Here is a 22,094-nt window from a genome sequence, read left to right as displayed (position 1 = left end):
ATTTTTAAAGCCTTCTATGGTTTTAGTTGACTAATTGGCTACCGTATGTAATGGATTAAATCTAATTACTTAATTGAACAGGAGAAAAATAGTTCTTTAAAAACACATTTTTACTATTTCAAAGGATCCTCACATGTTTTGGTGGCTGAAGCAGTCATCTTCCTGAAAGAGACACCTCCCATTCTCTCACACATAAGAGAGAATGCCTCTTTTAGTAAGGTAAAGGTAAAGGACCCCTGGACAGTTAGGTCCAGTCAATGATGCCTATGGGGTTGCATTTTGGTTTCCCTGCGAACATCCCGGTTCTCAAACACTCTTCAAATGGGAGAAAGCCGCACTCGCAGAGCTCAGGCGATGCTGGATCTTATATATTATTATTCTAATCTTATATATTATTATACAGTGGTACCTCAGAAGACGAATGCGTCTTGCGATCTGATGGTGACTCGCAAAACGAATCCGTTTTGCAAAAAAAAAAAATCATCTTGCGAATCGCGGTTTCCCATAGGAATGCATTGAAATTTTATTAATGCATTCCTATCCTTAATTTCAATGCATTCCTATGGGAAACCGCGATTCACAATATGAATTTTTCGCAAAACGAATTGACTTGCAGAACAAATTAAATTTGTCTTGCGAGGCACCACTATATTATATACATATGCCCCGCACCCCTAGCACCTATGGGCAAGACGGCCCTGGTGGCAAGATATACTGCAGCCAAACAAACAGCAGTCACAATTTAATCGGATTACGATCACATTATTTGATGCAGCAGAAAGTTCAATTCTGCAGATGAAACAGGTTAAGTATCATTTCTAGTCTGTTGAGCCAGCAACAATATCTATTAAAATAGTATAATTGGTTGTATTTGACATGCGCTATCCTTTTCTGCCTGGGTGATTTATGCTCAATTCACAAATGCAATGCCACAACACATTCCGATAATTACTGGCTCTGGCTCTCCAGCTCGGCACAGCAAAAACATCAGACGCTAATAGGTACAGGTCTGCCAGCTTTCCAGTATGAGTGGATAATTTGAACTGCATTCATATTCTTAGGGTATGTCCACATTAGTGGCTTGAAACACAGCGAGGTCATTTCCCCACATGGCATTTCAAGCAGCATTTGCATGGAGTGGTTCACTTCAGATAAGGGGTGGAGATGTTTTCACCCAATGCAGACTTGTGTGTCCATCTGCACCTGCAAGACAGCTGTTAGGGTATTTCACATTACTGATAACTCTGCATCCAGTTTTTCTAATTGGATTTAGCCGGTTTGAGGGGGCGCGATATGGATTGAACAGCAAGGTTTTTTAAATAAAATAAAATAAAATACAGGAACAATGTGGAATGTAGCTAACGCCAAGTGGGAGCACAATGGATGTGGAGTAAGTGGTGATGTGAAAATACCCTTTATTGTGGGCTAATGCAGTAATGGCTAATAAAGATGCAAAAACCAAAGATGTCTGCAGCAGGCACCCAAGACCGATGTGAAATTCGAGAAATCAAATTGCTCATGTAAAAGAGAAACATAACAATTTCTAAGAGAACCAGAGATTCCTGCAGTTCTTGGTTCAGATAAAGCTAGTTTCCTCTAAAGCTGAAATTGTGACAATGGGACAGACCAGCTTCTGCTTAGTAAAGGCTAGATGGCATTGAATGATGAGGATTGCGTTATCATGAGAATAGACCTGCTATTTGGGACCTATAAACCTGGACCATTTTTAAAATGAAATGTGTTATCTGATTTTGTATAAACTCTCTTACAATTCCACAACTGCCCCAGGCAAATCAATTCATCTTCCAGCTGCTCCAGTTAGAAAATATTATCAAATTTTTAGACTTAACCTGCTTTTTTGCAACAACCTCACTGCAATGAATTATGTTATACCAACATGCAGATTATTCTGTTGCACAATTTTATAGCAACCATTTGATTTTCAGCCACCAGAACTCTGGAAATCTGCCTCAGTTTGTTACAAATATCTCCTTTAAAAGTGTTTTTAAGGAAGTTCTTTAAATACCACTGCCTGCCTACCCGCCTGCCTGCCTGCTAACATATGTTGCAGATTCCATTTGGAACAGCACTTAAGGCTTAATTCTGTCAAAACTGCTTTAGCAGATGTTGTCATGACACTTCCTTTGGCAAGATTAAAGTGTTGCCATTCTAGCGTCTAGCACTAATGGTGAGATAATATAATGTGCAAAACAAAATAAAAAAAATCCTTCCAGTAGCACCTTAGAGACCAACTAAGTTTGTCATTGGTATGAGCTTTCGTGTGCATGCACACTTCTTCAGATAGGAAGATGCTACTGGAAGGATTTTTTTTCCGACTATGGCAGACCAACACGGCTACCTACCTGTAACTATAATTTGCGAAGCATATGAGCTTGACTTTTGCAAAGGAAAATTAGCATATGAAACATTTGTAGGGAGAACAGTATTTCAGTAATACTAACATCAGACAGACCCATCAGACGCAGGTGGTGCTGTGGGTTAAACCACAGAGCCCTAGGACTTGCCGATCAGAAGGTTGGCGGTTCGAATCCCTGTGACGGGGTGAGCTCCTGTTGTTTGGTCCCAGTTCCTGCCAACCTAGCAGTTCGAAAGCACATCAAAGTGCAAGTAGATAAATAGGTACCGCTACAGTGGGAAGGTAAACGGCGTTTCCGTGTGCTGCTCTGGTTTGCCAGAAGTGGCTTTGTCATGCTGGCCACATGACCTGGAAGCTGTACGCCGGCTCCCTCAGCCAATAACGCGAGATGAGCGCCGCAACCCCAGAGTCGGTCACGACTGGACCTAATGGTGAGGGGTCCCTTTACCTTTTAACATCAGACAAGTCTTCCATATAGGCTTGTATTTTGCTTTCCCAGTGATGTTCATATTTTATTTCTTTGATTTTCACACACACACACACACACACCGATCCTGAAAGAAAAACAGCATGTTGAAGCTCAAGGGTGCTAGACAAATTTTATTACGTGTTGCGAGCACAGTACTACCTACTGTTTGGAAGAGCCACTTCCGCGCCTGCGATGGAGGTGGGGTTGTGGGCTGCCCGACTGTACCATCGCGTAGGGAAGGTTCCCGCCTGCGTCACCCCCGGTCCGGCCAATAAGGTCGGACGGGGCGGGGCTACCATCTTTAAAGCGCCTCGCAGGCGGGAACTCAGCCCCTTTCCATCCTGTTCGCCGGAGCGAACAATTGTTCGAACAATTGTGGCCTTAACCACCCAATTAAAACCTTAATCACTGTGTCATGAGTCTTTCTTATACGGGAAGGAGGGACATTGCCACACAATTAAGATAGTAATATAACGGAGTAGGAGAACTGAAAATAATGCCAATATATTTCACATCTGGCAACCAATGCGCCCCTTTGGTTTCAGATAAATACATGGGTAGACGAGTCTCAAAAGCCAGGAACACAAATTTTCACGGCCCTCTAGCAACTGTGGTGGTTCATTTATCAGAAGTGATGTATTTAGTGTATACTGGATTACATTTTTTCACAATTTTGGAAGTGTATACTGGAGTGCATTTTTTTCACGGGACATTGTGACATTGGCCTGCTTAGTGTTTCTTGTTCCAGGCAGTGACAAGTGATGTGTGATGTTGTCATGTTGCACACTGCGTTGTAGGAAAGAGAGGATGAACCAGACCATCCTTTTCGGTAACGCCTCGTTTGTGCTCCACTCTGTAGATTTATTACTGAGACTCCTTCCTGGCTGAGCAGTCCCTGATATTAACTTGTTAATTTATTAATAGAATTCATATATTGCCCTTCATCCGAAGATCTGAGGGTGGTTCACGGATAGTCATTGCTAAGTGGGTACATTTAGCATGCTTGTGAATTTTCTCTTTTAGCATGTAGTAAACTGGTACGCTGGTAAAGTTCATTTGTATAATTAAATTTTGTATGGTGTTATATTTTGGATTTAAAACAAATCATTAAAAAAATTCTGTGGACATGGTGCAAATAAAACCGTGTGTGTGCGTGTGTGCATGTGTGCAGACCAATGCTACACAGAAGTAACTGCATTGGCACCAAGTTTCTACTTTACCTACCCCAACGTAAGTGTATGCAGAGCTTCTTTATTGTCCATGATACTGAAAATGTTGCTGTGGGGATGAAAAACTAGCCCTTTCCTAATACTGCTGATTTATAGGGCATAGTGCTCACCCAAATTGCAGAATAATAAGGCTTTATCCGCTGCTGTTGCCAAATGGAGCCGAAACCATTTTTATCTCAATTTCATGTCTTGCATTTTTCAAAGGCAGCAAATTGCTAACTATTATGTTCTCAAGCATTGTAGTGGGGGAAATGAAATGTCCAGCTAATGAAATGTACATCTGAGCATGTAATTCTATTTCTGTCTCAGAGTCCGTAACAAATGAACAGCAGGGTAGGGAGCAGGCATATCCTATAAGATATGCAAAGGCGCAGATGAAAATTATTAATAGGGGATAAAATAATCCCAAAGGTTGGGAAGAACATATAATGCATGCTAAGAATGTGGGAGAGAAAAGTTTTCTGAATGGAAAACTGTACCCGTAGCTTCTAGATTATATTGGACCCTGGTTAAGTCAGTTTCTACAAATCTGTCCTGGACTTCTTATTTACAACCCACGCATAATAAAATTCAATAATCTTACTTGAAGTAAATACTTAAAGTTGTTTCCTTAGTGATACACCAGCAAGACACAATCTGAATTAGACTTACTACAGTCATACCTTGTGTTGTGTTAGGTTCATGTTGCGTCTTTTCGGCTTCCGAACACGCATGCGCAAAAGCGGTCTGCATGCTTCGCACATGCGCAGAAGCGCTCTATCGCGCCCCACACTTGCACAGAAGCGCCACTGTAGTTGCAGACTTTTTGGGATGCAAATGGCACCCCGGAACGGATCGTCTCCGCAGCTAGAGGTACCACTGTATAGTACATTTATTTTACCCAAGCTCAGGCACCAATGCCTAGCCTGATCATAGATTCATAGAATCTTAGAGTTGGAAGGGATTCAAGGGTCATCTAGTCCAGCCCCTACAATGCAGGAATCTCAGCCAAAGCATCCATGACAGATGGCTATCCAGCATCTGCTCAAAAACCTCCAAGGAAGGAGAGTCCACCACTTCTGGTGGAAGTCTGTTCCACTGCTGAACAGCTCTTACTGTCAGAAAGTTTTTTCAAATGTTTAGTCGGAATCTCCTTTCTTGCAACTTGAAGCCATTGCCATATTTGAAGATGGCTATCATATCACTACCTAAAGGAATGTCTCCACCCCCATCGTTCTGCCCGGACACTGAGGTCCAGCACCGAGGGTCGTCTGGCAGTTCCCTCACTACGAGAAGCCAAGTTACAGGGAACCAGGCAGAGGGACTTCTCGGTAGTGGCACCCGCCCTGTGGAATGCCCTCCCACCAGAATCTGATGGATTTCTGTATTTTAATGTTTTGATGGAAGCCGCCCAGAGTGGCTGGGGGAACCCGGCCAGATGGGCAGGGTATAAATAATAAATTATTATTATCATCTCTTCTCAGTCTCCTCTTTTCCAGGCTAAACATACCCCGCTCCTTCAACCGTTCCTCATAAGGCTTTGTTTCCAGACCCTTGATCATCTTGGTTGCCCTCCTCTCTACACGTTCCAGTTTGTCAACATCCTTCTTAAATTGTGGTGCCCAGAATTGGACGCCAAATGAAATCCTCTCTCAATCCAAACCTTTCACATCCTTGTAGCTGGGTTGTTTTTGCAGTTTCCTATCTCATGTTCTCTGGCACGCTCCTGTCGTTTACTCCAATTAAAGTCCAATTAACAAGATAACCTGTGCTTCCAGGAACAGGATGGGAGTGGTGGTCATGGCAGCTGGAGTTCTCCGTACACCCAGGGCGTTTGTCTGCCCTCGCATTCCATGGGGAAGTGAGCGCCAGACCACCAGGCAAACTGCAGGTGAGAGCCTGGTTCCTCTTCCAACTGAAGAGGAATGCAAATAATGAATTTCCCCCATCATTATCTGATTATCTATCTGTCTCCTGCAGTGTTGTGAGAGACTCAATTGTCGTTGTTTCTTTCTGTAAGTTTCGCCATTTCTGCATATTCCATAAGTTTGACTTGCCATTCTTCTTTGGTTGGTATCTTATCGTCTTTCCATTTTTGTGCTAGGAAAATCCTAGCCATCGTTGTTGCGAACATAAACAACTTCTTCTGCTCTTTTGGTAATTCCTGTCCTGTTATACCTAACAGAAATGCTTCTGGTTTTTTAACAAAAGTTATTTTAAACATTTTCTTCAATTCATTATATATCATTTCCCAAAAGGTTTTGATTACTTTACACTTTCACCACATATGATAAAATGTACCTTCTTTCTCTTTACACTTCCAGCACTTATTGGAACTAGTTCTATACATTTTTGCAAGTTTAACAGGAGTTAAGTACCATCGATACATCATTTTCATACATCTGGCCTGTTCTGATGCAGCCTTTTCCGAGCAGGGACTGCTCTTTGCTTATTCAGCAGCAGCTTTAGCCTGATGGCTTTGGCATATGTAGCAATAAAATGTCTGGGATTCTGTTCTACCTGGATAGCTCAGCCAGTAGAGAATGTGACTCTTAATCTCAGGGCCGTAAGTTCAAACCCCATGTTGGGTGTGTGATTCCTGCATTGCAGGGGGTTGGACTAGATGAACCTTGGGTCCTTTCCATCTCTACAATTCTTTTATTCTTCGTGAGTACTGTCATACCTCAGTTTAAGTACGCCTCGGTTTGAGTAGTTTCAGTTTCAGTACTCTTCGGACCTGTCTGGAACATATTAATTCACTTTCCATTACTTTCAATGGGAAAGTTTGCTTCAGGTTAAGTACGCTTCAGGTTAAGTACGGACTTCCGGAACCAATTACACTTATACCTGGGGTTAAGTACGCTTCAGGTTGAGAACTCCGTGGACCCATCTGGAACAGATTCATCCACTTTCCATTACTTTCAATGGGAAAGTTCGCTTCAGGTTAAGTACGCTTCAGGTTGAGAACTCCGCCGACCCGTCTAAAACAGATTAATCACTTTCCATTACTTTCAATGGGAAAGTTTGCTTCAGGTTAAGTACGCTTCAGGTTAACCAATTGTGTTTGTAAACCGAGGTACAACTGTAGTTTTAAATGGATGTGTTGTGTGAGTTAAAATTTTAACTAGCCTTGATGAGGCTAGTTTTGAGGCATGAGCATATAATTATATATACAACACAGTGGCTCACAAGAAGAGAGAAAAAGCATCATTGGTGAATGGCATGTGCACACACATAGCCAAGAAAGAGGAGCATAGTTAGAGAGTTCTGCATGGATGCATGTGCTGATGTGTAACAGCAGCCACTGTACTTCCCCAATGCACAGATAATAGGATACTAAACCTGCCGTCCAAAACACATTATAGGGTGTAAGCCTCATTGAACACAATGGGACTTACACCTGGGTAAGCCGACATAGGAGTGTGCTGTACTTCTTGCAAGTGTTTTCTGAAACTGTTATCATTAATTGGATGTCTCGATGGCCCTGCTACCCCTAAATAATCCCCATGGATGAGAAGAAACTGTGTTCATTAAAAATGACTGATCACCCACTAACTTGGCTGGAAGTAATTGACTCTGTCTATACAGAGATCTGATCAGAGAGAAACATGGTCCATTTTTAGAGCCCAAGACATACCTCCGCCATCCTCTGTGAAGGTGACTCCAATGCTTCAAGCAACTAATGTCAGCTAGCACAAACTGGCAGTATGCTGGCAGCTTTCCATCTCTATAATAAAGTTCAGCAGCCATGGGTTGCGAACATCTCACTTTGAGCCATCCATAAGAAGCTGGCGGTTTTTCATTGTTAAACAAAGAACACTCCAGTGAAGGACAATTTGAAAATACACCTGTCTCAGGCGGATAAAACTTCTGTCGTTTCCCCACCCCCCACCCCCAATCCTCCTATCAAATCTATGCGAACTCAAAGGTCTTAGCAGCACAAATTGAGCCTGCAGATGATTTTGACTTTGGGAGTATGTCCTGAGGTTTACCCTTGAAGATCTGTACCCCACAGGACTGGACACAGACAAAGCTCCTTGCTGTCATTTGGATGGAAGAAAGGACAATGGCTCTGCCCACTTGTACATAGCTAGGTGGACTCACTAGGGCAGGATGGAAAAACACAGGGGAAATGTAGATGTCCATCATTTATTTTGCAACAGCCTCTGTCATTCTTGCTCTTCCTTCCCCACCCCGCTTTCACTTTATTCCTGAACCTTTTGGAAAGTCTAGTCACGACTAGGGAAATTCAATTCAGGTTCCATTTAAAGGTAAACTTACCTAATTCATTTCCCCCAAAAACAATATGTGAACTGAAGCACAACTGTCCTTGGAAATTTGCACATCTCCAGACTTCGCTGCAGTTCTCCAGTCAAGTAACATATAGGAAAATGGATACACTTGCACATATTAGCAAAGATAAGACACATTGGGGGGAACTGCTTTTCAAAATGTGTATATTAGACAAACATACATACAAGCTTATGTATATTCCGGTGCATAGCAAGGGAGGGGCGAACGGGGTGGGCTGCCCCTAGCTCCACTCTCACGGGGCAGCGTGCGGAGGCTGGCTCGCCCCTGGCCCGCCCCTGGCCTACTCCGCCTGAGCAGGAAGAAGCAGAGCGCGCTACAGAATGGGTTGCCGAGCAGCAAACTGCCACTCAGCAACCTGCTCCGTAGTGCGCTCTGAAGCAGAGCGCAAACCCGAGCGCTGCCGCCAGAGCAGAGCAGCAGCGCCAACCCGGACGGACTGTGCATGTGCGGACATGCGCAGTCCGTCCTGGCGCATCCTGGCGCGCATGTCGTGATGTCACCCAGGGGGTGCCGCCCCGGGCAGCCAAGCGGCACCGTTCGCCACTGTGTATATTAGGAGAAATTCACCTAAAATGCTGGTGAATATTTGTGGGATCATTATTTATTTTTTAATGCAAACTGAGGTGGGAATGTGGAGAACTGAAGAATGGGTGGGGTGGGGATGAAGAACTGAAAGAAACCAAAATTGACAGTTTGCCAATTCCCAGTCCAAAGGGCCAGAATGCAGAAACCCTAAAAGGACAAAGTGCAACTATTAGGACACAACAGGTCCAGGGAAAAAAGAAAAGAAAAGGGAGGATGAAAGGTTTTATGAAGGAGAACTAAGTCAGGGCAGGGTATGGAACAAAAGAGAAGGCAAGTAGAGCTAGAGCAAGCATCCCCAAACTGCGGCCCTCCAGATGTTTTGGCCTACAACTCCCATGATCCCTAGCTAACAAGACCAGTGGTGGGAATTGTAGTCCAAAACATCTGGAGGGCCAAAGTTTTTTGGATGACCCATGGCTGAGTCATGGAAATGAGTAGGGAGGAGAACTGGCAGGGGGAAAGTGATGGTTTTCAATGTTTAAAACCATCATTTTCCTCTCAGTGTTCCTCCATCCCTGCTTTACTCAAACTTCTTCCATTGTATACAGCAGCCATTACCCCTCTTTTAGACTAGATGGTGCCTGGGGTCCCTTCCAACTCTATAATTCAATGGTTCTAAATTTGCCCTTGCCTTCCATTTTGTGGTGAGGCAGCAGTACACAAAAGTATCACCCTCCCCCAGAATACTGAGCACCCACCAACTCAGAGGAAGCTTTCTGATCTGGTGGCCATTTGCCCATAGCAGCGTTGCAGAGAATGGATCAAAAGCTGTCAACCTCTGACTAGATAGAATTACTGTCCTGATACACTTATGGCTATGGCCCCATTTTGCTACTTATCAGAATGGTAACCTACAAATGGTTTTCTGCTGTAATGGTTTTCCCCCGAGCTCAAGGCAAGGTGGTGGTATGAATCATTACATGATGCCTGGCCCAGTATCTTTGCTCTTTCTAATCTGCTCCACTGTCATCACAAGTCCCGAGCAGAATCCAGTTGAATCAGAGCTATTGTCATTCTTCTTGTAGCAACTCGCTCCCAAGCAGCAAACTCCCTCGCCTAAAACAAATATTCCAATCAAGAAGTAACCGCTCAGGCATGTAATTAAGAAGAAAGCTATGCTCAAAGTTCGACTGTATCACAGGCAGGAAACAAGGGCACTCAAATGAGCAAAGACAACTTTGATAATTGATTTAGAGCTACAGCACAACTACAGTCTAATGATGCTGCCCATAAAAGCACAATAGTTGTTGTTTTTTATTTTAAAAAAATCAATACCCCCAAATGAATGTTTGCTTGGGGGGAGGTGGAGGGGGGAAAGAACACATTTACCTGCATTACTCTCAGAAGAGTTACAGCTTAGCCCAACCAAGAAACTAACCTGTGAATTTGTGGAGGGGAATTCAGATGTTTCTCCTGGTTGCTTTACTCCGGAGCTGATCAGAAATGAGGATGGGGTGAAACTCTGCAGAAAGATAACAGCAGCACCGCCTCCTCCTGACCCACTGTTGGCACCCAAAAGCTACTCAAAGCCTGCATCCCTCAGCAACTGAAGCACCTCAGTCTCAGCCAATATTGTCAGGTGTACAGTGGTACCTCTGGTTAAGAACTTAATTCATTCCGGAGGTCCGTTCTTAACCTGAAACTGTTCTTAACCTGAAGCACCACTTTAGCTAATGGGGCCTCCTGCTGCCGCCATGCTGCCAGAGCACAATTTCTGTTCTCATCCTGAAGCAAAGCTCTTAACCTGAGGTACTATTTCTGGGTTAGCGGAGTTTGTAACCTGAAGCGTTTGTAACCCGATGTACCACTGTACAAGAATTCTTATATATACATATCCAAGAATCCATTACCTCTGTATGAGGTACATAACTATTTGTATGAGATATGATAAAATAGGCTTTGCTCGGTGTTTCTGTTGGCTGCGTTGCCAGCTGGTTGTGGGGAGACCATAGGAAGACCACTTTATGCATCACCCAAAAGGAGGGGATATATTGAAAAGCCTATAAAAAGGACAAAACAGGACACAATTTTGTATGATATTTGCACATGCAAATTTAGATTCATAGATGCAAACTTAGAAATAATGACCATTATATAAATGACAAATAAGCAGTACATCTCACCTTAGTGGGTAAGACTGGATACAGGTGAGCTTTGTGCCTTCTCAGTCTCCTGTTCAGCTGCTCTCTCTTCTTAGGATCCTTATCTTTGAACTAGACTTGAACTGGACAGCCCTCAGAACAGAGAACTCCCTCTAGGGACCCATTCATGTCAACATTCACCGTTCTTTTCCATGTATAAAATGAGGGTTTTGTTGTTTTTTTACTGTAAAATAATGTTCAAAATAGGGGGGGGGCATCTTATACACAGATAGTGCAGATGGGGGACGGGCGATTGGCTGCAGCCACTAACAGGAGCTTGTCAGTGGTGAATGTGTGTGTTTGTGTGTGTGTGTGATTGGTGGCTGTGGCAAGGGCTGCTTTGGATTGGCTGCTGCTTTGGCAGTTGGTTTAGTGATTGGTGGCTGTGTCAAGGGCTGGTTTTAACTGGCTGTTTCTTCAGCAATTTGGTTGGTGATTGGTGGCTGCAGCAAGGGCTGCTGTGGATTAGCTGCGGCTGCAGCAATTGGGAGTGCAATTGCCGGCTTCTGGTGGCTTGTTTGTTTCTGTGATGCATGCATTTTGCAGCGTTTGTCAGCCAGGTGACTTCGTCATCCCCACCCCCAAAAGTAGTTGAACAGCCCTTGGCAATCCTCCCCAAAAAAGCTCAACAACTTCAGACAATCCCCCCATTTTCTAAAATTTGAGTCCCCCAAAATAGGGGGTGTCTTATACATTGGGGGTGTCTTATACACAGAAAAATACAGTAAGCACTTTGATACCACTTTAAGCAGTAATGGCTCCCCCCTCCAAGATCCTGGAAGCTATGGTTTGTTGAGGGTACTGAGAGTTGATAGGAAACCCCCTATGCCCTCCACCCCAAACTACAGAACTCCCTGGGAAGAGGACTTGACCCCTCTTAAACCACTCTGGGAATTGTAGCTCTGGGAGGAGAATAGGGGTCTTCCTATTGGAGAACCTTGCCATAATATCAGGAGGGATAGCGTGTTCCAAAAGAATCGAAATTCTTTTGCGTGAGAAGGGAAGTTTGATGAAAAACATCTACACTATAGCCACTACCTTGAAAACAAGATGGGGACATTTAATGCTTCATAATTTCCTCTGCATTTCTTTGCAATTGCAGCAAGGTGTGCCCTAAAATGTAAGTAATGGAGAAAGACAAATTGCACAGATACACCTGCTAATCCTCCCTGTGTCTTCTGCTTGGAAAAGAAGGTCTGGTGGTGATGGTGGAAGCTGTATACTGCAGAGATAGGTGCATTTGATGTGCAGCTCAGGTCATTAGCAGAACCATGTGGGGAAATGAAGGATGTGACAGAAGGAAATGTCATGCATTCACTTCCCTGTTCCTTCTTAGTTCCCATTGCCTTATGGAATATGGTAGAATGAGTATAATGGGCACCTATTGGGTGATGTTCATGTTATGAGTGCTTACAAGTACTACCACTGCAGCAGGGAGGTAGACGCCATTTCCATGCGCTCTGGCTTCCGTCACAGTGTCGTGCTGCGCCAAAAGCAGTTTAGTCATGCTGGCCACGTGACCCGGAAAGCTTGTCTGTGGACAAACGCCAGCTCCCTCTGCCTGAAAAGTGAGATGAGCGCCGCACCCCATAGTCGCCTTTGGCTGGACTTAACTGTCTGGGGGTCATAGAATCATAGAATCATAGAGTTGGAAGAGACCACAAGGGCCATCCAGTCCAACCCCCTGCCGAGCGGGAAACACCATCAAAGCATTCTTGACATATGCCTGTCAAGCCTCTGCTTAAATACCTCCAAAGAAGGAGACTCCACCACACTCCTTGGTAGCAAATTCCACTGCCGAACAGCTCTTACTGTCAGGAAGTTCTTCCTAATGTTTAGGTGGAATCTTCTTTCTTGTAGTTTGAATCCATTGCTCCGTGTCCGCTTCTCTGGAGCAGCAGAAAACAATCTTTCTCCCTCCTCTAAATGGCATCCTTTCATATATTTGAACATGGCTATCATATCACCCCTTAACCTTCTCTTCTCCAGGCTAAACATACCCAGCTCCCTAAGCCGTTCCTCATAAGTCATCGTTTCCAGGCCTTTGACCATTTTGGTTGCCCTCTTCTGAACACGTCCCAGCTTGTCAGTATCCTTCTTGAACTGTGGTGCCCAGAACTGGACACAGTACTCCAGGTGAGGTCTGACCAGAGCAGAATACAGTGGTACTATAGCAGAATATAGTGGTCCTTTACCTTTACCTTTTTTACAAGTACTACAACATACAATGAGCCCTGCGACATGCTCGTGCCATTTGGTGGCTCCTTTAAAATATATTTTTGTTATCTCTGGTGTTTTAAGAATTAAAACTCCTTTTCCTCAAAGACTGCTTGAGTCATAACCCCCCGTAGTCAACAGCTAGAGATCTCAGAGCTGCTGTTTTCACTTCTACGTCTGTTTATTTAGTTATAAATCTGCCACAAATCTTCAGAGAATGGAAATCCGCTGTTATTATTATTATTATTTTATATATAAAACTTTCAATTGCAGCATTTGCTGCTCATGCACGGTGAGAGAAAGCCAGGGGGAATGAGATTAGGAAAGAACATAGTAATTTCTTTCTCAGTTCTCTTGGCAGGCTGGGAATTACAGTGTTTGTCCCCAGACTCGGGGTTAGCAGGGTGAGAGAACAGCCTGTGTCAGCAGGAGCTTTGCATCCATTTCCCATGCGCCGTCCTCTTTACTATTCACCTCAAGCCTTGAAACTATAAACATTTCTAAATGCCACGGGCTTAGTCACCGAATTACAAGGTCCTTGGTGAGAAGATTCCCTCAGTCACGCTTCTGTGTAACTTCAAAATGGAGGCAATGCTGCTCAGAAGAGTTTGAATGCTCTGGCGGCTTTCAGTCCCAACAGAGGATATTATAAACCTTTGCTGCAGCAAGAACTAGTAGGATGCTTTTTTCGAGCCTGATCAATTTTCAAGCGTAACTCCAGCTTCTAGGTCTCCTGCTGCAATTATGCTCTTCAGCAGGACTTCAGATCCAAGCCTCGTGTTAGGTTACTACAGCAACTGCCATGCATTAGAAAACAAGCTCATGAACCTTCTCTTTACAAAAAAAACCCACCAACAACAACAACATTCACAGAGGCAGTATAAATTCCTGTTTGCTTCAAAATGTATTCATGAAAGGCTGCCACCTTTGGGGGAAGGAAAGATCTTAAAGGATTTCTGACTTCACCCAAAGCTGAGTTACAGTGGGAAACTGGCTGTCTTCTCATGAGAATCGGTCTATGGCTCAGCATGCCTTGACATGCCTCAACATGCCTAAAGGATGAAGGATGTTTTGTGGAGGGAATTGATTATCTAGACCTGTTTCAATCTGGTTTCAGGCCTGGTTGTGGCATCGAAACTGCCTTGGTCATCCTGATAGACCTTTGACAGTATATAGTATACAGGGAATCCAACCTTGATCTCCATGTGGCTTTTTTATACTATCAACCACAGTATCCTCCTGAAGTGAGTCTCTGAGGTGGTGGTCAGGGGCACCATTTTACATCCAACTTCTGGACTTGTTTCCAAAGAGAGCAGTTTGATTGGGATGGGTATAGTATTTGGAACACTGAGAATTATCCTGTTACTTTATCCAGGGAACTATCCTGTCCCCTATGCAACTTAACATTTATATACGAAGCTGTTGTCGGAGAGGTGATCAGTAGGTGGCAACCAACTCTATCTCTTAGTAATTGCCAGATTGGTGGCTGGAGGTAGTGATGGAATGGATGTGGGACAACAAATCAAAATTGAATCCAGACAAGATGGAGATGTTAAGTCAGGCATCCCCAAACTTCGGCCCTCCAGATGTTTTGGACTACAATTCCCATCATCCCTGACCACTGGTTCTCTTAGCTAGGGATCATGGGAGTTGTAGGCCAAAACATATGGAGGGCCGCAGTTTGGGGATGCCTGTGTTAAGTGTTCTGAGTTCTTAAGTCCAAGAGGGCAAACATCCTGGGTTAATCAGGTCTGCTCTAGATGGGGTTGCACTTCCGAAAAGGAGCAGGTGTGTGCCTTTGGGTACTCCTGGATCCGACATTGTCACTGTGACCAGGAATTGCTTCGAAAAATCTGCCTTGGCAGTGTCTGTCATTAGCTCGCAGGAAGCTCCACAGGTCTCCCAGATCAATCTGTAGATAGGAAGTTCCTGTGGAAACTCAATTAAAATTACAGTTTGAGCAGGGCAATATTTGAATTGCAAAGGTTTCATTTCAAAATCTGAGCAATACATATGGCTTTCACAGAGTGCAGCTGGCTGAAGAAAATCTTTACATGAAAGCAATCTCCCAGGGTCTGGAATTGGTGATATCACACTGCTGCCATGCATTCTCTGACTATAAGGTTTCAAGTGTTTCTATTTATACAACTTCTGCTCTTAGACTTTTCTTGGTCCTGAATTTAACTAAGACAGTTGCAAGTTTACGAACATCTAAATAGAGCTGCATAGATTCAAATGCTTCCAAACCTTATGCATGCTGGAGATTGGGAGTGGGAACCCATACGTAATCCATACATAATGTTACCCACTTCTGTTTTAACTTGTGGGCCCATCTTGTGGGTGCATATTTATAAAGGGACTGAACAAGGAACTCAAAGTGACAGCAATTTTATGTATCCAACACAATTCTTTAAAAAGGCAATTTGCTAGCAGAAGAAACTTCCAGCGAAGACTAATTTTCTGCAATGGTGGCTGCAGCCCATTGGAACTCAGGGGGAGGAAGACAAGCAGACCAAGAGTTGGAGGAGCCAAAACTAATGACAGGCAGAACCAACTAATTCTGATTTTGTTCCTATCCTCACCCCACTTCCACTAATTCTACAAGGACAACACCTAAGCTGCAGCTTATGGTGAAGGCAAATATTGTGGCCATCTAAGAGATCCTGAAGCGCATTTTCACTCTCCCTTTTACCTGATTTTTGACAGGACATGGGCAACAAAGAAAGCCCCTGCCCGCACATGTTTTCCCATGCATGCCTAGCGGTGTTTAATACACTTAAATAATAAATAAATTATGTAAAACATTTTATTTTATTTTATTTTCTATTCCACTCTTCTTCTGACAACCTTATAACAGGAATGGAGGAGTGCATGTGAGAAGTCCATTTAAATGTGACCAACTCTGACGGGTTATGGCTTTTTTGCATGACTTGCACTCTGTATATATCGGGTCTCCTTTCCCCCCTTTTAGTGCTCTGAAGGATGGATGGCTAATGATAATACAGGGAAGAGCCCAATCGTAGATTGTTGCTGAATTGAGATACCCAACCTTAAACATCAGGAAGGTGATATCAGAATACATGGAAGCTAATGCAAAGGTCTCTTAGACCCCAGCATGCTGTCTGATGAAATGGTGACCTCTGTTGGGAGAGAAACAAAGTTAATGTGTCTCTGTTAATTCTCCTTGACCTTGTGTGGCGATACCCCGATCCCTCACAGAGTAAATAAAGACACAGGACACATTGCATAAGGTTAATGGGTGTGAAAAGGCCACAACTTTCTTGATTACGGATGTAGAGAGGTATTGGCTTAGGCATTGGATCTAACCGTCTATATCTGACTCCAGCCTGCTCTGCTGGCAGTCTGTGAAGGGTTAACCACCGTTGGGTGAGCCCTGAGATGCAGATCAACTAGGAACTCACCCTGGGGCCCCCGCTAGGGGGCGTGCCTTAGGCCCTCACCTACCACGGCTTTGGACATGGCCATGCCCCCAGACTCCTTAAGGGAGTACCCTTCGGCATTTTGGGGGAGGTGGTGGCAGCAACCTCCCCCCCCACCTGTAACCTTTCATAAATAATCCAATGCCTATCGCCAATCGAGCCTAAAGGGCTTGCCGCCAATACCCTCACAACCGTAACCAATACCTAATAGCATTGAGGACGTCAGCAAGCCAAACATCATTTCCCGCATTGGAATGATCACGGTATAGGGACGCCTTGCTGAACTTTATGGCTGGGTGTGCGATTGTGGTGGCCCAGTCCTACATGAATGGCTGTTTTCAGAGAGTGGCACTTGGATATTATGGTTTGGTCCTTCCGTGTGGGCTTCCCCAGGGTCCTATTTAACCTCTCATGTTGTTCAACATCTACATGAAACCGCTGAATGGGGTCATCAAGGCTTTTGCAGTATGTCGTCACCAATACGCTGAGGACACAAAGCCTTACACCCCCCTTTACATCAGCGGGTGTGGATGTGCTAGACTGCTGTCAGGCCTGGATGAGAGCCAATAAATTTAAATTTAATCCAGACAAGACTGAAGCACCGTTGGTGGGTGCTTTCCAAGGCTGGATAAAAGGGATTTGGCCTGCTCTGGAAGGGGTTACACTCGCCACCACCTTGCCCTACCCTATCCCAGCGAACACACTGCTGCCATCCCACCCACCCACCCACCCCCCATCATGTCCCTCTGCCGATTGTTATAGGAGCATCACCATGCCTGTTTTATGTTGCACAAAAGAGAAGCTTGCGATTCTCCATGGTGAGGCCACCTACAAGCTACAAATGAAGTCATCGCCAGTGCCATTCAGATACCAACTGGAACTCATTATTTCCTGCAGCAAGATGCATTTCCTGACATCTGGGCTTAGGGGAGACATCTAGCATTAAAGTGCTTCTGATTTCCCTTGTGGAAAGCAAGACATTTTCAGGCTTGCTCTTCTTCTTCTTCTTTTTTAAAGTAAGCGATTACGTTGGGAAAAGCAATAGCACAAGCTGCAGAGCAGAGGCCAGGAAGAGGAGGGCTGAATTCAGCTGTCTATGCTCATACATTTTGGCCCTCTCTTAACTATCACCTGACAGCCACCATTCCATCAGTCATTAGAAGAACTGCAACTTTATAGGTGGGCTGCATAGCTGCCAAGTTTTCCCTTTTCTCGCGAGGAAGCCTATTCAGCATAAGGGAAAATCCCTTAAAAAAAGGGATAACTTGGCAGCTATGGTGGGCTGTTTTTTACTGTTTTAGGTGTGCTTTTATATGCTGTGCATGACCCACTCCATGACCGTCAAGACATAAAAAATAGTAATAATATCAGAGTGTGCTTTTTTCCCCTTTCCTCGCCAACCCTTTTTGGGTGTGTGTCATGCCTTTTAGATAGTTCCTGCTTCCAGGCTTACAATCTTCTCATCATTGTAAGCGACCCTTTCAGCATTTTTAGCTAATGTGCTATTCTTGCTCCCAGTCTTCATGCATTCAGCTGAATTTATTTGGGACTAATTATTTGCATGTAGGGGTGTCTCCTAATTGCATGATGGTGGTTCCAAATCAAGACAGGAAAGTGGTACACATGATGTTTCTATGCCGACCTCCAGCTGAGCCTTTGGAGGTTGGGAATGAGAACAATGTTGAATGGAGCAAACGTCCAGGTTTAATAGCTATTTTTGTGATTCTCCTACAGAATTTTAAAGAAGCATTTGGAGAAGCATAGTACAAAATACGTTACATCTCCTCTTTTCCCCCATAACGTTACTGTAAGGGGAAGAGAGTATAGAGAACCTCCCCCTCTCATCAGAAGCAGCTCCTCCCCAAGCAGCGATGAAAGCGCGGGCTCTGAAGAGGCTAGTCAGGAAACGGAGAGAGAATGTCAGGTCTCTAGCAGCATGGGAGAGCCCCGGCTCCACAGGTGGGAAGCGAGAGAAGGGGAAAGGGAAAGCACAGAGCGTAGACCTTTTCCCCCGGTTCCAGAATTACGGAGGAGGAGAAAGGGGAGGAGATTCACTGTCCCGCGACTCTTATGTTGGGGGAAGTCGCGCAGGGGGGCAGTGCCAGATTCTGGATCGGAATGATCAGACATGTTTCCAACACCCCGTTACACTGTAAATAGAGTGCACCAATAAAGACTGTTAAAAGACAAGCATGTGGAGAGTCGTTACTCTAGAGTAGCCGCAACAACCTCTGACAGTTACTTTATTAAATTAATCATTTTCTCTGTGCTTCAATAATGTTCTGCCAGCCTCTATACATGATGGAAACTTTGTAACAATAATTTCCAGCTATGCCTCCATCTAAACTCCATGTGAATAATTACTAGTTGCTTTTCCAACAGCCAATTTGTAGAACTGTAATTTTTGTTCAGTAATTAACTTTTCTTTAAACAGATGGCTCCTGATATATCATGCCACCTTGAAGGCTTCTATTATGCCACCCCTTCGGAAATGATGGTCAGCTTCACTCTGGCATCATTTGCCAGGTGGTTTATTGCTTCTTCTTTTTTTGCTTTTTTTTTTTTTTGATTGCACCAGGTAATATAAATATCTCCCCTCTGAGTTATTCTGTGATATTTCTGCACAGTAATGGTCTAAAGCCAGGGACACACAGCTTGCTAAATGAGATGCTGCTGAATTAATGTGATGAAAGATAAAGAAAATCTTTTTACATATTAATTACTGATTAGGTGTAAATGCCAGATGGTTTTAAATGTAAATGCCTGATCCTAAATTAAATTATTCTCTAAGTATTTCCAAAGCCCTTCTCTCACCGGAGAGGTAGGAGATGGTAAGCTTCATCCTTTCCCTCTTTTCAGGATCCTCCAGTTGCCATTTGATTGGGTAGCTGTTTCTGATCTATTCTCATGGGGGGGGGAGTTTGCTTTGCAATAATGAGGGGGGGAGTTTGCCAAGTTACAGGGAACCAGGCAGAGGGCCTTCTCGGTAGTGGCACCCACCCTGTGGAATGCCCTCCCACTAGAGGTCAAAGAGAACAACAATTACCAGACCTTTAGAAGGCATCTCAAGGCAGCCCTGTTTAGGGAAGCTTTTAATGTTTAATGGATTTCTGTATTTTAATGTTTGATGGATTTCTGTATTTTAGAATTTCTGTTTTGTTGGAAGCCGCCCAGCGTGGCTGGGGGAACCCGGCCAGATGGGCGGGGTATAAATAATAAATTATTATTATTATTATTATTATTATTATTATTATTATTATTATTATTATTATGGAGGATCATCACAGTGAGTCAGAGCTGGTGTCGGCTGCCCAGCAGAATAGAAGTGCCTACACCTGGCATCTACCTATTGTCCTTACCATTACTGTATGTTGTTTGATGAGCATTTTATGCATTTTCTTTTGTCCATTGTTTTATTTTTTATTTTCCCTGGTTTTAATTTGCTTTTATGTGTTGTAATTTACTGCATCAAGTTGGTTTGAGACTTTTTAACAACTGATAAATGTAATTACCAACAACAGCAAGGAAGCAAAAATCATAACAGGCAAAGCGGATAAAAACCACACACCGGGTTTGCCATATGAACTTTCATCTATCAGTATGCTGCCCATTTTACATCCTGCTCCACATCCCTGGCTGCCATTGGCAGGAGGGGAAAGATTTTCAGGATACAAGGTAAGTTGTGCTACAGGTTATGGCTTTTTTCCATCCTTAGCGAAAGGACTCTGTTGGGCTACATTGAGTTTTTGGTCTGATTTAGTCCTATATATAAACAAGATCTATATATCTAGATCCATAAGTTCTCTGAGGGTGGTCATAGATTTCAGAATTGCAGCAACAGGTGTCGTGCAAACTAGAGGTTTTTGGCTTTCGACAAACAAACAGCTGACAACAAAATAAAAAGGTGCCAGATAATAGAAATGCATCTTCCTTCCAGGTAGAGCTAGCGATGCTGGCACTGAGCCCAGAACTCTGCTTGTTTCCAGTCAGTAGAAGAAAAGAAAATAGAGCGGTCCTCTTGTTTCTGGCTTCCAGCGCTGCTATCTGAAGCAGGCAGAGCCAGAAGGAGCAAAATTGTGGATACTGTGATGAGGCACAAATGACCACCACCACCAGCAGTGCACATCCATATCGAAAACTAGCAGTGCTAGCCTTAGGCATTTCAGCACCTTGGGTTAAAAGTCTAATATGAGTTATTCTGTCTTTCAAGGATTGTTTTAAATGACACAGATTGAGGTTGGAAGTGAAACGATTATTCCCCACCCAGAATTTTCCACCAGAAGCAATAGCTTTGTGTTACTGGCTTTTTGGGAACGGGAAATCTTGGCACCTACTCAGTACAGATGAAAGGAGAATTACTTACACGATCTATCAGAGGCAGCCCAGCACACCTGCACAATTTTTTTTCAAGGCCCAGGAATGAGTTTTGCTCCCAGGAATGCAGTAAGGCCACATAAGATCAACTTCCGACAATAACGCCCACCTGCATCACAAAGAACTCATAACCCACTTACTCTCAGCAACCAGAAGCACCATAACCAGACACTGGAAAGACCTATCAGGAGTAAACATGGACCAATGGTACCAAACAGTATGGGAAACAGCCCTACTAGAAAAATTAACCAATAAGTTGAAACTGACAAGCATGGGCGTAGACAGTGGGGCAGGAGGGCAGCTGCCCCCCTAGAAGCAGGGCCGGCGAAGCGGTCATCAGAGGCGTCACGTTCTGGAGGGCGCCAAAGAAGAGGCGGAGGCTGGACGCGGCGCTCTCGTCCACCTCCGCCATGCCGCGCCACAGCTTGAGCCTCTTCCCTGCCTGCCGAAGCGCTGCCCTCAAGAGCCTCGCCGGCAGCGCCGCCTCCACCATGCCGAGAACCTACACAAGCGACGCTGACAAAAAAAAACCACACACACTTAGTAAGCAAAATAGAAACATTGTCACCCCACCCCACCCTCCCCCCATCTTTCCTTCCCCTCTCCTCACCAATGTCTCAACAAATGAAACTGATTTGTAAAAATACTGAGAGACATTGCACATATCTTTGTAAACCAAGAAAACCCTTAATAAAATCTAACCTGATATCATTAAAAATAAAATAAGATCAACTTCCATCAGCCCTGGCCAAGATGGCCAATGGGCTAAGAAGGTGGAAATTGTAGTCCAGCCACATCTGGAGGTTGATATGTGAATTAGCCTCTGTTCACCTAATTACCCTTTGCTCAAAACTTAATCTGACCATTGGAATTTCTTGTCCAGTTAACTCCATATATAGAGAGGTTATTAGGTAGCCGGTATCCCTGCAGCTGCAGATATCTATCTAGATGTCATCATCTTCCAATACT

The sequence above is a fragment of the Zootoca vivipara genome, chromosome 1 (assembly GCF_965207765.1).
Source record: "Zootoca vivipara chromosome 1, rZooViv2.hap1.1, whole genome shotgun sequence".
Taxonomy (NCBI): Eukaryota; Metazoa; Chordata; class Lepidosauria; order Squamata; family Lacertidae; genus Zootoca; species Zootoca vivipara.
Note: the sequence above shows the minus strand (reverse complement) of the source record.